General features: G+C 38.4%; 1 long non-coding RNA gene across 6 annotated transcripts in view; it reads right to left on the minus strand.

Moving 5' to 3' along the window:
* Positions 1–673: 673 nt before the first annotated feature.
* Positions 674–16400, minus strand: part of LOC119701129 — a 91266-nt gene continuing 75539 nt past the window's right edge. For 5 of the 6 annotated variants that reach the window (XR_005257022.1, XR_005257021.1, XR_005257019.1 and 2 more), the window contains 5 exons: positions 14040–14128; positions 10234–10412; positions 9918–10034; positions 8969–9183; positions 674–6286 (listed from right to left, as the gene is read on the minus strand). This is a non-coding gene — a long non-coding RNA (uncharacterized LOC119701129). The remainder of the gene's footprint in view (positions 6287–8968; positions 9184–9917; positions 10035–10233; positions 10413–14039; positions 14129–16400) is intronic. The other variant, XR_005257020.1, reaches the window with a different exon arrangement.

Consider the following 16400-nt stretch of genomic DNA (forward strand, 5'->3'; position numbering starts at 1 on the left):
GACCTCATTCTCATCCATCTATGTTTAATGTAGTCCACCACAGCAACTGAGTTCTTTACTTGCTAAATACACAATGTGCATAAATTTTGGCTTTTTCTAAATTGCCACAGAAGGTAAATTCACAATTTTTTTCAGGATAAAAGCGTGGGTTTTATGCAAACTTATTTTCTTAGCAGACAATTGAAAACACATTTTAAATATATTTGTCTACTATTTAACAAAGAAAATATGAGCAGATGTTTTTTGGATGAGCTACATTGTTTATTATTTTCCTAAGATGTCCAAAACATGATACTTATTTAACCCCTAGAGTAGTGACACAGAAATGACATGATGTGCATCATACATCAAATAATGGTCACTCCTGCTGTTCTTTAGACATTTGGGGCTTAATTTGCAATTATTTGCATTTATAGAGCAAAGCTATACAATAGAAATGGGAACACATCTCCTAAGTTGATACAGAATTGATTTTCAAAGGGTGACATGCACCAAAAATCCTGTTGCGTGATTAGTATAAACATGTAAACAAAAGAATGAGGAACAGCGTTGTCTGCTAATGGATTTTCAGTTATGAATTTCCATTGTTACAACATGTGATTAATTTACATGTTCAAATTAAGTCTCTATTTTTGCATGTTTAATTACGAGGTATTTAAGAGCATGGTTGGGTGTAAGCAACATCTAGGAAAAAGCTTGCAATTTGTAATTTGCTTGCCCTCATTTAAAATGTTCTCATTACATCATGGAATGAACAAGTTAAAAAAAGGAATGTCTCTGTTCCCAGTGAACAACGCACTCAAGTCAAGCGCTTTCCTCCTAATATTTCCCATAAGGATCAAAGGTATCTTTTTGACAAGGGAGTGGCAGAGGGAATCTCTGAAAACAACAGTGTGTCCTTGGAGAGTCCAGTAATGCACACACTCTGGATGCTATCATTTAATCTCACTTCAGAGTTCCCCCAGTTACAAAAAACTCAGACAACCCTAAATTTTAGTGGGATTTCCATTTCATGCCTCTGTGCCATGCATGAACAGCTCCAGGGACTAGTGCTACAATTTTCCTAGTAAAACACAAGGGTCCAACTGCAAAAGAGGGCTTAGGGCTGTCAAATAACTGGTTTTTCAGTTCAGCTGCCAAGCCAAACATTTGGAAAAGAATGTTGTTCAAACTGAACCAAATTCACAATTTTTCCAGGTTTCCACACCAAAACCACTACCATCCCCACCCAGCCCACTGTACTTCGTTTGACATGAAATGTTCCATGTGTCTCAAGAGGAAGCATTTTTGGAAAATACAAACATTTGGGAAATGCAAACATAAAAGACAAGGAAATACAATACAAGATTTACAAAATTGTTGCAAAGGGATTGTTCTCTCTGAGTTTTTATATACAGTTCACTCTTTGTTATACTAAGAATGCTTCCTACTGTATTGAAGCCACAGCTTCCAAAGTGAGTACCAACACAAGGCTGAAGAATCATTCTCACTCTATTGCTCTTTCACTCCCAACCATCATTGAAGTAGTTTGCATGAAGTGGCTTATTGGACTGGTTCCATTTTGGAATTATATGAAGAGTAATTGCTGAGATACTCCTATGGTGAGTTAGGAACACAAATTCAAATTCCTGTCTTGATTGGACAGGGTATGGGTTTGAGCTAAGATCTGATTTTGCTTGCGTGACTCATTACTGAAGGATCGGGAGGCAGGTTCTCACCCTTTGTATTGAAAATGGTTCACTTTGCATGCAGCACTCAAATGGCCACCACCAAACTGAACATCCTTAAAGCCAGCTGACTAGCACAAGCCCCTGGCAGAGAGGGCATCAGACCTGCAGAGAGCTCCTCTGAAGCAAGAATGTGTAAAGAGGAGCAAATGAGAACACATTGCAGCTGACCTCACTGCTGCTAATTGTTCATGTCTCGTCCCAAGAGACAGGACAGCAGGATCTAAATCTCCAGAGCAGAGGGCAGAATTAAACCACAGCGTCCATTCTTGCAGATGAACAGCTTAACCACCAAGAGAGGAGGTAGAAGGCCTACCTCCTTCCCACCTCGGCCAGTATTCTCAGATTAAATTTTCTGGTAGATAAGAATCAAATTATCCTAAATATCCACTCAAAGCCAGAAGTGACCTTTTTTGACACTAAATTTTTCTCTTATTTTCCTAGAAGGTATACACACACTTTTGAGAAAGAACAGTCCTTCAAACAAGAATATCCTGCCTCTAGTAAAGCAAAAAGTCTGGTAAATATAATACCATACTGTTCTAGATAAGGCTCATTATATATTATAAATCATGTTGATCACACATATACTCATGGTAGTACACATATTTGGAAATGCTTGTATACATGAAGTATCAAGGCACTGCATCTCAGATCAACTGCCTGATTTACAGAAAAGTTCTGGAGAAAATCGAGACTTTGCACCATTCCTACTCATTTCTACAATCTATGCTCTTTTCTGCATCTTGGCACGGTTTCCACAAGGCATTGGTTGGACAAGCAGCAAAAAGTAGCACCAAATACCTGAATTTATGAAGGCTTGTGAAGAAATGGCCCTTCTGTTTGGTAAGTTTTGTACATCTACAGAGATGCCATAATCACAGAACATTGCAGGGTTGGAATGGGCCTTAGACACCATCTAGTCCCAAACCACCCTGTCAGGTGCTGGGACATCTCCCACTAGATCAAGTTGCTCAAGAGTACTAGATCAAGAGCTTCCCTGCAGACCCTCTCAGACACTGGAAGGTGGATGAGTTCCCTGCGCCACCTTCTCTTCTCCAGGCTGAACAGCCCCAGTTTTCTCCATCTTTGTAGGGGAAATGCTCCAGTCCTCTTATCGACTTCAAGGTCCCCTCTGGACTTGCTCCAACAGTTCCATGTCCTCCTTGTACTGGGGACGCCAGAACTGTGTGCAGTGCTCCAGGCGGGGTCTCACAAGAGCAGAGGGGAGCAATCACTTCCTTCAGCCTGCTGGCCACACTCCTTTTGATTCAGCCCAGGATTCTTGGCAGTGATAGTAGTAGAAAAATATATTTTAAAAACATTTATCAAAAGCAATGATTTCTAATATGACAGAGAATCAATATCGAACATTTTCACCTCATACTAGTCACTCATACCTGTTGAATAAGGGCATGAATCAAAGCAGACCCTGTCCCAAAAGACAGATCCTAAGAAAAGATTCTGTAACTATATACCTGAACTTGCTGAAATTTAATTCCAAGTATGCCTTTTCCAGGAAGAGACAGTTAAAACCTGTTAAAAGCCAACACCAACCACCATATATTTTGGCAACATTTTCTTTGAATATACCAAATAACTAGGAGGTGATGCCTTTCTTTCGGCATCAGAGGTTGAAAATACAACAAACAGAAATTTTATTAAGTAGAAAAGTTTACTTCACAAAATGCCTCTTAAGAAATGTTGAGCAGGATCAAACCAAGAAATGACACTTTTACTCAAGTAGTGGAGAGAAGATGAAAATATATTTAAAAGGAAAAAAAAAGAAATATGAAAGTAGTGCTACTTTTTGTTTGACATTATTAACACATGGAAACATAGCTTTGGAAATTGCATGGAATTAAAATTATTTTGTAAATGTTACTGAATACATTTTAATTTCTTTTGTTCTCTTTTTCATGGAGGCTTATCTTCTAATCTCCAGCAGTTACCATTATAGCTGAATCCTGCATTTATTGCTCAGGGGCAAAAAGCTATTTGCAGAAGGTTATTAGGTTTATTACTAAACAGTAGCTATGTGGAAAAAACATCATGTTTTTGAAAGAAGACCTGGCATGCAGATAACACTTATGACTGAGTAAATTCCATAATACTTCTCTAAGCAATTGTTTTTGCTTTCTGCCATGTTTCTGTGACTTTCTGTGTGCTTTCCACTCCACTTTAGGCATTCAAAGTGTACTGGTTAGCTTCTTGACTAATGATGAATTTTAGCTTCTAAATGCTGCACACACAGCTGGTGTTCTCACCAATGCTTTGCTTTACCTGCCACAGGAACCCAGCCATGGCTGAGGGCATAGTTGGAGAGCACAGAACTCCAGCCATTGCCCAGGAGCCACAAACATCTTCAGTAGTGGAGCTCCATTCAGAACACACTGCTTAAAGACAGACAAGACATTCAGAAACTAGCAACAGTGAGCTGAAATACCACACTGGCACAGCCAGAATATTTCTTCTTCTGTGCTACCTTGTTCAGCAACATCTGAAGAAACTGCATCTCAGTGAACTGTGGCACACTGACCTCCCCAAAAACCCAAACAGATTATGAGAATGCCTTAAAACACAGCTGGATTGCTCACAGGCAGAGTAATACGTTCAGAAAGCATTGCAAGACCTCTAGCTTACACAGCTTTACTGTGGGAGGGCTTTAGTTGGAACTTTCAAATATTAGCTAAGGAAAAGAGCTGTTTGTGTCCTTTCAGCACAACTCTTTATTCATTCCATTTGGATTTCTAATTGTTGCTTTGTTCTTGTTCAGTTACAGGATCATCAGAAATTTGCAGTATTCTGGACATTTTCAAACATTTCACATATTTTTGTGTTACAACTGCTCTGGATCACATGACACGCAGCTGTGTTAACATATTTAGGGTTTGGATACTTACAAACTCCTGCACTCTGGAGTATTATTTTTCTACTTGTTTACATTTGAGAATTACTGAATTTTGTTGGGTTTTCTAACCACAAGGTTAAAATTTATGGAGAAAAATTAAGCAATAAATAGGTACAGTGTCTTACATTCATTTTTCATGTCCTGCCTGCCAGCAGAAGGATTAGAGAGATAAAGCTGGTTTTCTTCTGTGAAACTGTAGCTAGTCCAGTCATAAGCTCACAAACGCTCCTTTCCGTTTCAGCTATACTTTGACCACACAAGTATGGTTTACAGATTATGGAAGTTACAGAAACACATAGCAAAGAGCTCCCAACAGCCTGAATTATATATCAGCAGGAAGAGCTTCCAAGGGACCTCTCCATCTCTGCAGTGCTGAAAAACTTCCAGGGAAAATCTTCCTGGATACTGACGATCTCATCTAACTCAGGGAAAACTGTACTCTCAGCCAGCTGCTTCATTGTGGGAAAGTACCAGTTCACAGAAAAATTATTCATAAACACAAAATTTTACCCCTAAAACACAGAGCTTTTACCTGCTCAGATTCTGTTAGCAAAAATAAGTCCAAGACATGCCTCATCATTTAGTTTCATAGAGAGAAGAACAGACCCCATAATTCTTTCTAAAGGTGCATGACTGCACCATAAACTAAATGTACATTATCTTGTTTGAGATATTTTTTTCCTTTCTTAACTCTATAGGGTTTTTTTTGTTGTTGGTTTTTTTTAGGGTTTGTTTTTTTTTTATAGTGCCAACAGCATTTATGGTGGAATCCAAGGCATGCCAGATACTGATACTGGATACTAGTAATACAATTCTTATCACAGATAAATCTGCAATTGGACATATAAAGAAGAAACTAATTGCACTATCTCTGAGGGAAATATCTGAAATTATACAGACAACACTTCCTAAATAGAAAATTTACAAAGGAATTTGTTCATAAGGATTGTTGAAAGTGATTTAATTAAAACACAATGGGTCAGTCAGTTGACTGCAGATGATTTAATGGTCAGTTCTCCAAAATCAGCATTGTGAAGTTTGGAGAAACAAGAATAAATTCAATGTCTGAAGACCTTGATAGAGTATGTCACCTGCAGTGTCACAGCAAAAGTGCCTCAGAAGAGACTCAGTAAAGGAATGGAATCCACCTGTCCTTTAGCTGCTGCTACAGGTGTCTCACAGGTGTTAGCTTATACCTGCCAGTCTCAAGCTCAGACACACTTCAGCATAAAAATTTTGTATTCCAATGCCATCTTCAATCCAATTTCAAACAAAAAAAAATATTTTTTTTAAATGCCCAAACAAAATTTCTTATTACCTCAAGACTTCCTCAAGAGTAAGGGGAATGATACAAATGATTAAATTTTTTCTATCTGAGAATAAGAAGCACACTTTTGCAGAATGAATGACTCCTATTAGTTAATCTATTGCTCAACATTTAGTTCCAAATTAGAAATCAACACAGTTTAGGGCATGATTCTGACTTGACCTTGCAGATCTGGTATAAGGTCTCCATTTCCAGAGAGTGCCACTGTTCTGCAACAGCTGATAAAAGCTTGGAAACTCTGCTCTGTAGGGAGGAACTTCCCACATTTCCAAACAAGTCTTCATTCTAAACAGAAGTCAGAATACAGCACCTCCAAGTTTCCTGCAAGAAGGAAATGTCAACAACATTCTGTCTTAGAAAAATAAGTGCATTTCATTGTTTAGCAACAAGCTGTTTCAGGGGAATCCTGAGATTGCCCCAAGACCTAGAACTGCTTGAGGAACACCCCTGGGGAGTAGGTTGCACTCAGTCAGGGCAGATTTTCGACAACCTCAGAAATAGAACTGTTTCAGCTACAAACCCATCTGGTCTGGTTTCGCACACAGCCAGCTTTGATGCACTACACATTCCTGACAGCCTTCGAGTTTTGCTCATATATATGAAACAGAATCTGCATTTGGGCTCTATTTTCACCCAGTATACAGTCTTGCTTTCCCTTTTCTTTCCCCTTTGCCACACTGTCTGCCTGCACAAAGAACTGGATGTTAGCATATATGATCAATAGAATTATTTTTTTTCTGAGACAATGCAGAGGTTTATCAAGTCTTCCCTTCAGTCTTAGTGACAACTGATGATTTAATTTAAAAACAACCCAACAAAACAGTCTGGTACATCCACATGAACCTATCAGAACTGGTTTCTTGCCAAATACCATGTCACCATCAGGGTCAAAGCTTTGCCATCAGACACCATCTGTCTCCTTCTACTCCAGGTCAAGCCTCTATTTAAATGTTATAAAAATAAAAAATTATAATATGTTTTTCAAAAGCCTATCCAATCCAAGCTATAATGCCTCAAGACCACTTAACAGAAACTTGTAGTGGCACACACATGCACCCTTCTTATCCTGATCCAAGAAGATGACAAGCAAGGCAACACCAAGATAAACCCATTCATTTCAAATTTTCTGATCCTTTACCTCGTACTATATCCTTGTTATTACTACAACTACCACTCATCAAGGATCAGTTCTGACAGAATTCCCATTACACTTCAGCTACCCAGTTACACTGATTTTGCTTCTGCTTTGCACTTCTGCTAAATTGCCTGATAAAGGTCCAGATGCCTCTTCTGAGTCTGGATGGACAAGAAAAAACACCTTATACTAATACCAGAACCATAATAAAAACTATAAATAAGACAAGATTTGCCACAGGAGCTCAAATCACAAGTGGGTGCAAGGAGCCAAGATATTCAGGGAGAAAGGAGCATAGAAGCGTGAGCAGGAACAGCGTGATTAACTTGTTAAGTTCATCAGTTTGGCCAAATCAATTGTTGCATTACCCAGAATGACTAGCCTCTGTTCAGAAAGAACAAAACTCTTGTCACAGTAAAGACTGCTGGAAGACACATTAAATATTTCTGCTTTTAGTCCTATCCTGCATTCCCCGTTGAACAGGGAAACAATGTGATTGCAAATGGACAACAGGATCACAGATGGGAAGCAATGATGTAAGCAGCTGTGAACAGAAGGGATGTGTCCAACAGGAAGCTTTTCTGTTCAGAAATGGGTCATTCTCTGAAAGTATTTGAAAACCTTGCAGCATACTGAAATGATTTAACCCATCTCAGAAATGTTTAATGGTCTGTACAAAACAGTGTCACATAATATCAGTCCTAACCACTTTGAATGAGGCAAGATACAGAGAAAAAAAAGCCTGGACATTGCAGATGCCAGAAATATACCATCTGGATCCCAAGTGCCAAAAGAAGTGACAGGTTAAATGTCCAAACTCATCCTTTTCTATCCTCTATTAAATCTGTATTCCACATTCTTTTCTATACTACTGGAAGTAACCCAGTGTTGACACAGGTGAAAATGTTCCTAACCAGCATCTATCTAGAGATTGTGAGAATAGCCATGGCTTGCATAGTCAGTGTACAGTTTTCTTTGTTTTCAGGAGTACAGCCAACTGGAATCAGTTATCTGAAACATATTTGTATGGGTTTTGCAAGCCATTAAGTTGGCTGAAGATTAAAAGTGTTTACAGTGTAGTCAAGATTGCCAATCAACATGCTGCTCTGTGATTGTCCTTCACAGAATTGCATACTTCTCACCTAGACTTGCCATCTCCTGGAAAGCAAGGATTCCTTTTTTCACCTGGAAGGTGTAGCTATCCACAGTGAGGGAATAAAGGAAGCCAGAAACCATAGAGCACTATCTCATTTTAACATGCATGCTTACAGAGGCTAAGAGGCCAAGAACCGAACATTTCTATCACATTAAACGAATCAAATATTCACAAGTCACAACAGCTGCGGAGGAAATCGGCCAACACGCTGGTAAACACACAACTGGCACTGCGAGCTGCCCCAGCACACCAGCGATAGTGCAGCTCCCAGCCTCCCCACCCGGAGCCAGAGCCTCTAGGAGGCACTATGGAACTGCAGTGCTGGGCACCTACGGCAGCTAGAAAAGCAGCCACAGCCATAAATCCTCTTTTCGCATGTTGTTGTTCATCTGCTCTCTATGAGGAGATGATTTATTTCTGTGGTAGGGAGCTACTCAAAGGAAAGCCTCAAAACATCCTAACAAGGATAAGTGTGACATATGTGTTATGTCAGCCACTACCCATTAGAAGGCCTATTTCCTAGAACTGACATAGTTGCAAGTATTTTCTGTAAAACAGTCAAAGTGCTGACACCTTCTCTGATATTGTGGAGGTCATTGTGAACTAGAAAATGCAACTTCTACCGATCTTTTTGTTTAGTCTAATTGTTCAGAACATTCATCATAAAACAGCCATGTCGGGATACATCATGTTATATATGTGATATACATACCACATGATATATATCCTCCACCTCAGTATTCTGGGCCAAGCTTTTCTTCAGACTCTAGATCCCCATGGATAATAATTCTCTCTTCACGAAGAATGAGCAGTGTTCATCCTCTACAAATCAGCATTCTGGTCAGGGGCAGAATGAGACCCCTTTGCTTCAGATAGTATGGGTGGTAAAGTTCCATCTTTGTTCAGTTGAACTGATCTGGTACAGAACTGGAGTAACAAAGTGATGAGTCAAGCTCACTATGTTTGCCCGTGGAGTATTTTATTGTGTTCTTTTTGTCTGTGGTTCATGTACATAATCAAAAAGGTCACTCTACACTGAAAGCAGTTGTTTTGCCTTTGCTAATGGAAAAACAATTCCCCATCTCACAATCCATAACAATAAAAATAAGAACAACAAAACTCCACCCACATGAAAGAACCAGCCAGCAAGAAGATCCTATTGCACAACATCTCCCCATCTCATAGAGGCCAACCCATCCCAATTCTCCCTAGATATCTGTTCAAGAAGCTGGGCTATAAAGCGTGCCCTGAAGGTGAACAGCTCCAAGAGCTTTTGGTCCTTTGCTGGATCCAAGCAATTACTGTGACTCATTGTTCTTATTTCATGACTGACTTTAGTTTAAGGTCAATGTGACAATGTGGGTGTCATGCTTGGACAGTAAATGATACACAGAAAAACAGATGTTAACAGGTGTCTGCATATTATTCCCAGTTGCCACTGGACATACATGCTTGCTGCATGTTATGGTACAGACGAATTTGGATTCTGAGCTAATTAATTTGTCTTTAAAATTCTTCATAATTGTTTTATTGGAACTCCACTTTTATTACAACTCGTGACAGTCAATAAACTTTATGGGTTTTTTTGTACAAAGGTCAAATATGCATAAAGCGTACGATTTAATTGAAAAATAGAAATTTTTCAACTGAAAAAAACCAACATTTCTCAGTAGCTTCTAACAGACATTTGGGGTTCATGGTTTTCTTCTGATTTTTCTTCTATTTTGCTGTGGTCTCAACCAGAAGTTAATCCATAATCTTTCAAAATGTAAAATTACCTGGAGAGAAGAAAGTAAGTTTAAAAAGTCCATTTTATATCATCTTAAAAAAAAATTCCAGGATGTTTTCACTTCTTCCCCCAAACTTTTCCATTTATGATACTAACAGAGCTGACATACATCACTAGCAGTAAAAGCTTCAATCTCTTCATTGAAACACTTCAAGTCTTTATGAAAACACTGTCAAAATCAGCATTACCTCCTGTGAAGGAGAGTCCAGGGTAAAGTCCAAACACAGCATGGAGATTACTCTGTAATCAGAATCAGAGGTCTGATTCACTGCTTGGTCACACAGAATTCTCCAGCCCTCCATGCCATGTCTCCCCCTTTCCTCCATCAGGAAATATTTTGCAATGGCACAAATCAAGTTCCTGAAACCTTCACAGCAAATCAAAAATCAAGACAGCTCAAGGCATATAATTTGGGTTATGATTTGCAATATTCATTAAGAGAACAGCCAATTCAGGCAAAGAAAAAAATATCCCGAGCAAAAATAATGAATACAGAGTTTGTTACAGCAACAAGACTGATGGTCTCATCTGTAATGATCTAACAGTGGCTGCCTTTATATGGTACCTTGTTTTGATTTTCATATCAATAATTACATTATGTGCCTCAAAACATCTGGCTGGCTGGTTGGCTTGATTCATGTTAAACCATCCTGTCTGTGGATATGCATTGGCATAGGAGCTATTACAGAGTTACATAACAGATTGCAGAAGCAGCAATGATTCTTCAAAATTTTGTGCGACAACAGGTCCGGGGAGCACTCACTGTGCTCCCTTCTGCCCTTAGAAGCTATGACTTGAATACTTGAACTTGAGCTTCCTAATGCCAAATAAATGCAGTGGCACAAAAATTCCTCCTTGTGCTCTTCTCCAACAGCTTCCCCCAGGCACAAAGTCAACACCAGACCTAGTACACACTGCATGACGTCACCTTGTCTCCTAATGAAACGTAGAACAAGAATTTCTGCTGCACATTGTCCTGACAATTCTGGGTCAGTATGGTCATGCTGGGTTATAACTTTCAAATAAATTGTACTTTTCTTTTGGCTGTAAGGGTCCACATGGCTGCCCATTCACAGGGTTTTGCATTTACTACTTCATGTGTGGCCTTAAGCACCTATGAGGCAGCCTTCAACTAGGTCAGCCAGTCTAAAACACTACCATGGATTTGTCTGGCTTCTTCACTTCTTGGTATTAAATGGATTCAAACAGTTTAAGGGGTTATTGGATAGCTCTCTAATTTGTTTTGAAATGACAATATACTCTTTCCTCATATGCAGGGCTACAGAACCTCACTGTGAGCTAACATGTAAAATAACTTTAAAGCAATCACTAAAAAGCCTGCATTTGCTTCCCTCTTTTCCTGACTTCCTAGACTCCAACCTAAACTCTCAAAACAGCTTTTTCTGTTTGAGGTTTCAGTATTTACCATGTGTTTATCTGCTAGTTCTAGGACCAAAGCACAGGTTTATGTAGCATCAGCTTTCAAATATCTCTTGACCTAAGGGCAAAATGTAAATTTGAAAAATAGGGCCACAAGTAAATCATTACGTTATTTGCTCCTCTCTGGCAATAACCATTTCTTACAACTGTCAAAGCTGCCAGACCACCAGGTTTAATTTTATTTACATTGCAGAGGGAAGCTATAAAGTGAGTGGGGAAGAAGAAGAAATGGTCTTTACCTACTATACAAGTTGTCTTTTAAGACATTTTTAATATAATCTTTCCTATTTACAACCAAAGTACTTTGAAGCCACAAGATGCCTGTTCTGACATCTCCATTTAAACAGAAGTAATTACACTGCTCAGCATAATGTATACAGTCATTTGTGCTTGCTCAAGGTTGTTATCAGGAAGACTAATGAGTGTTTGGCATTCTACAGCACCTGAGTTTCCTTGTATAGGTCAATCCCTTCACAGCAGGTAGTGGCTGACAGACGTCCAAGACCTGCTCCATGTGCATGGACCACTTTTCAGTGTATGGGCCACTTTTCAGCACATGGTCCAGGGAGAACACTTAAGATTAAAATTGGTTGAGCAGTGGCTGGTTTTATGTTGGAACCATGAAGACCTGCAGCACTGAATTGATATTCTGGGAGAAGAGATGTTTTGACTCCTCTAAAATTTCCTTCATTCCTCTCTAAAGCAAGAGCAGAAGTCAGGGAGGAAAGTACAAGTCAGGACCTCCACTGGGTCCCTATTCTGGCACCAGTGGTGCTAGATATTTGGGGCACAATGCAAAGACACACATTAGTTCTAAAGGGAAGGATTTAATTTTTTGCGGGACTTGTCTGGATACATAATTCATTCAATGGACCAACAATTAGGTCCACTGATAAAATATAAAATATCTTTTAATATAAACTCATTGCTTGCTCCAAAGTTAAATCTTTGCCTGAGCTCTGATTTCCACAGTGATTTTACAATGTGAGCTTTGAAGAGTCTGTTTTTTCTGAAAGGACAGATTGTAGGTCACAGATTAAGAAATGGTTATAGACATCTGAGTCAAGATTCTTTCCACTTAATTTTTTTAAGACACACAGCTCTGTGCAAATTCACAAGTTTCTGACAGTCTCTCTGATCAAAATCTCTACTACTCCTTCAGTACATTTTCCTCTGCCTATTCCCCACTCCTCCCTGTATCCTAAGGCCAAATTATGCAAATAAATGTCTTGGGTTTTATGACATAGACACTCTTGAGAAATAGTAATCCAAAGTCACATTATGTTTTTCTTGCTTCAAGTTCCCTGACAAACTTGACAGACAGAGTAGTTTTTCAAAAACCTCACTAAGATACAAGTTATCTTCCAAATAAGTGCTAATGCCTAATAAGGCAAAGCCAAAACAATTCTATGATTTTGTACAGAGAATTGTGCAAGTCATGCCTTTTAATGATCATTAAGGTTTTTTTAATTATCTTTAATTCTGAAAGGGTCTGGTTGAGCATGTAGAGGCAATAAAACTTTTCATTTAAACTCCCTAATAGATGAAAATTGTAAATTATGATGTATAAAGTCAGGGATGCCTGATTCACCAGACCGTAATGTTCAAAGCAAAAGGCATGTCCTAAGTCCAGACAGATTAAAAGCAAAGAAAATCCTAAGCCAGCACCCGACTGTGAAACTACAGAAGACTAAAGGACTTGTCAATATTTGCTGGGCTATATATACCCACCTGACTTTCTTGTGCAAATCAGTGATATAAATTCACAACCCTTATCACATAAAAATATGTGTTTGCACACACGCCTACATATACATGTATATGTATATATATGCAGCTACCTGGGGAAAAAAATCAGGCTAGCAGAGCTACCAGGGATTTGGGTAAGAAGTTAAAAAGAAACTAAATGTCATAGAACAATTATAACTTTGACTTCTTCAGAGATACAATGCTGCTGAATCAAACATTTGTGTTACCTAATGTAGCCCTCATATTACTATGGTTGCAAAATTTGTTTTCTTTTAAAGATAATTTGACTTCTTGAAAGGACTTTCCATCCCAGCCTTTATACGGTGAGTAGCCTTATTGAAACCAGTTTGATTTGTATTTGCAAAACTTAGAGCAAGACCATGTTTCAGTACTGAAACTATGACATACCTGCCCAGAGAACCTGATCCTGTTTGCCTCCTGCATGAAAACAGCTTAATTAGGAACAATGAAGCCACTAACACAGCCGAGGCAAGAAGTTCTCACCTGAGAAGGATTAGTAGGAAATCACAGGAAAAAAAGTTTTGAAAATCCATTCCTAATGCCCAAGGTATGAAACTATTGTATAATGTAATCAAGACCCTTGATATGCTCTGATTCAATTGCAATCAGCAATCTGTTATATAAGTCAGGGCAGAATGCCATAAAAGTTACCTTTGACCTTAAATGTAGTTGAACCCTAGTGACCTATTATGGGCATTTATTTTTCTCTCAATTTCTATTAGCAAGAGGAAATACATTTCAGGTTACCTGTATTTCTCCTGAGGAATTTTTTTTCAATTCTTACCTGTCTACCTCATCAAAACTGCCTCTGCCTTCCACTCATCAAAGCATACAAGATATCTTCCAGGACACAGAAGGACTGCCACAGTACTGCTGTGAAAACAACACTGAAGTAAATTCAAATTGCATGTATGGTCATTATAACTTTAATAACTCATTCTGGCATTAATATTCTGGATAATCACTGTCAGCTGGAGATGTATATTTACCATAACAGCAGTGTTGTTAGGGTAAAGAGAAAAGATTTATCATTCTTTCAGGATGAAGTTCATGAGATTTTGGGTCGGGGCATTTTGTTTGGGGGTTTTAATTTTTTGAGACAAACAAATTTGCCTCATCATATAAAAAAAAAAAAAAGTCAAAAATAACAATTCTTTTTCCTCATTAGTTCTTCACTAACAACATCACTGTGATGTTTTCTCAGATACTTCACTTGCATTAGAGCAATTTTGTTGTTTTTCCAATTCCAAAGCAGAACAATAATGACAGTAGCATCCAAAAGAGTTTCTTGTAATTGCCTAAATTGTACAGCACCTTACCAGGGTGTTAGTAAAACAGCCAAAGAATTTCACATTATAAAACTGGGCATATCATCCGATATAGCAATTTTGAGCACATTTTCAGACTAGTCAGAGTTTATAAGCTTTCCCAACTCTAGTTTAGCCAAAAGTCTTTCATGGACCATCTGGTTCTAATGAAACAAAACTAGAATATTTGGTGTCTTTTTCACTATGTTACATTAAATTAAAGCTTAAAACATCAGTAAAGCAAAATCCCTTCTTTTTATATTATGTTTTTTAAATTAAACATTAAGTATTTTGGCTAAGTAAATGTGTTTATTTTAGTAAAACTGTACAGCATATACTGTACGATACAGTCAGCAGAATACTTAGCTCACTTACTCTTGCATATTCCTGGTCCACAGCCCACTGAGGCAAAGGGAAGTGTTTCCATTGACATCAATGGGCTCTAAATGAGGTTCCTGCTGTGAGTGACACCATATCCTTACTCATCCTAAAACGTGAATGAGGTTTCAATACTTCTCCTGAGAGAAAAGGTTCAAATTATGCTTACAGTAGCTCTTCCTAAATTGTGTAATAAAAGGACCCAACTGTGCATCCCATACACACTTGGTAATCCAGCTGAAATTCAGTGAAATCAAAATATTAATGTCATAAGAGTTTTTATAGTGGAAAAGCATTGTGAACTATATAATCTTTGTATATACTCTATCTGGCTATAAATTGGCACTTTGGGTGCAACTTTCACAAGTGCCTGCAAGACTGTATCTTCCAGAAGCTGCTGAACAGTAATGGAGTTTTGAAAATCCCACCCTAAATGTGGCTTATCACTTCTGAGCTCAGCCACAACAGGTTACAATTCCCTGCATGTCACCATCAGTCTTAAAAATTTGTTCTGCAAGTGGAAACACAGAACAAGATTTCCGAAGATGTATAGGAGAAAAATCCATTTTTAACATCAAAAGTGCCTAGTTCTGTAGACTCAAAGAGGCCAAATCAAGCAACCAAAAAGGTCAACCAGCCACTGCCTGAAGAAGCTGCTAGCTTCCACAACTCAGCTAAGGTCAAACAACAGCAAATATGATTTCTTACTTATGAAACCAGTTTGTTTTACTGTAGCAAGTGTCCATCATCTCTTTTCTATTTTTCTTTGCAGTTCCTATCACTATAACCCCCATTGCAGAGACTCATCCCTCTTGTAGTAAACCCAATAGTAAATATCCCACACACAAATATCACAGAGGCTGACAAAGATGCAGATATTACTCAAAGGGGCTATCACAGCCTGTTCTGTTCTATTGACTCCCCCAAATCCAATTATGCTGGTAAGGTAGATTTCATTTTGTTTCTTCTTTCTGTTTTTATCTCCTTTCTCCGTGGTAGTTTCCAGGTTATAATTACAAAATAGCTAGAAGAGATAGTTCCAGCCCTGAATTCCTTACAAAGTCCCCTAAACAGGAGTTTTTCTGCAGGAAGAAAGGGCTGAGAGAGGACTGCATGAATTGGCCCATACGGAGTTACATGCTAACTGTTGTTATTGTTCTCAGAGAGTGCATTTAAGGTTTTGGGAACAAACAATAAAACGAACAGCTGAACAATTTTAATCATGGCCCAGTTCCTAGTTACAATTATTTTTAAGCTGTCTCACCATTAGCTAGACTCTGATTTTTTTTTCCCAGTGAAAAAGTACATTATGTAAAACTTAAAGAAATACTTGCTTTAAATGACAGGAAAAGTAAAAAATAGATTAAAATAGATACTGAAATGTAGCATGCTATGACTTGTGCTATTAGCCCTGCATTTTTGTATGAGTTACCCATGATTTTTAAAATATTCCATTCCGT

This window comes from Motacilla alba, chromosome 5, assembly GCF_015832195.1.
Source record: "Motacilla alba alba isolate MOTALB_02 chromosome 5, Motacilla_alba_V1.0_pri, whole genome shotgun sequence".
Classification (NCBI taxonomy): Eukaryota; Metazoa; Chordata; class Aves; order Passeriformes; family Motacillidae; genus Motacilla; species Motacilla alba.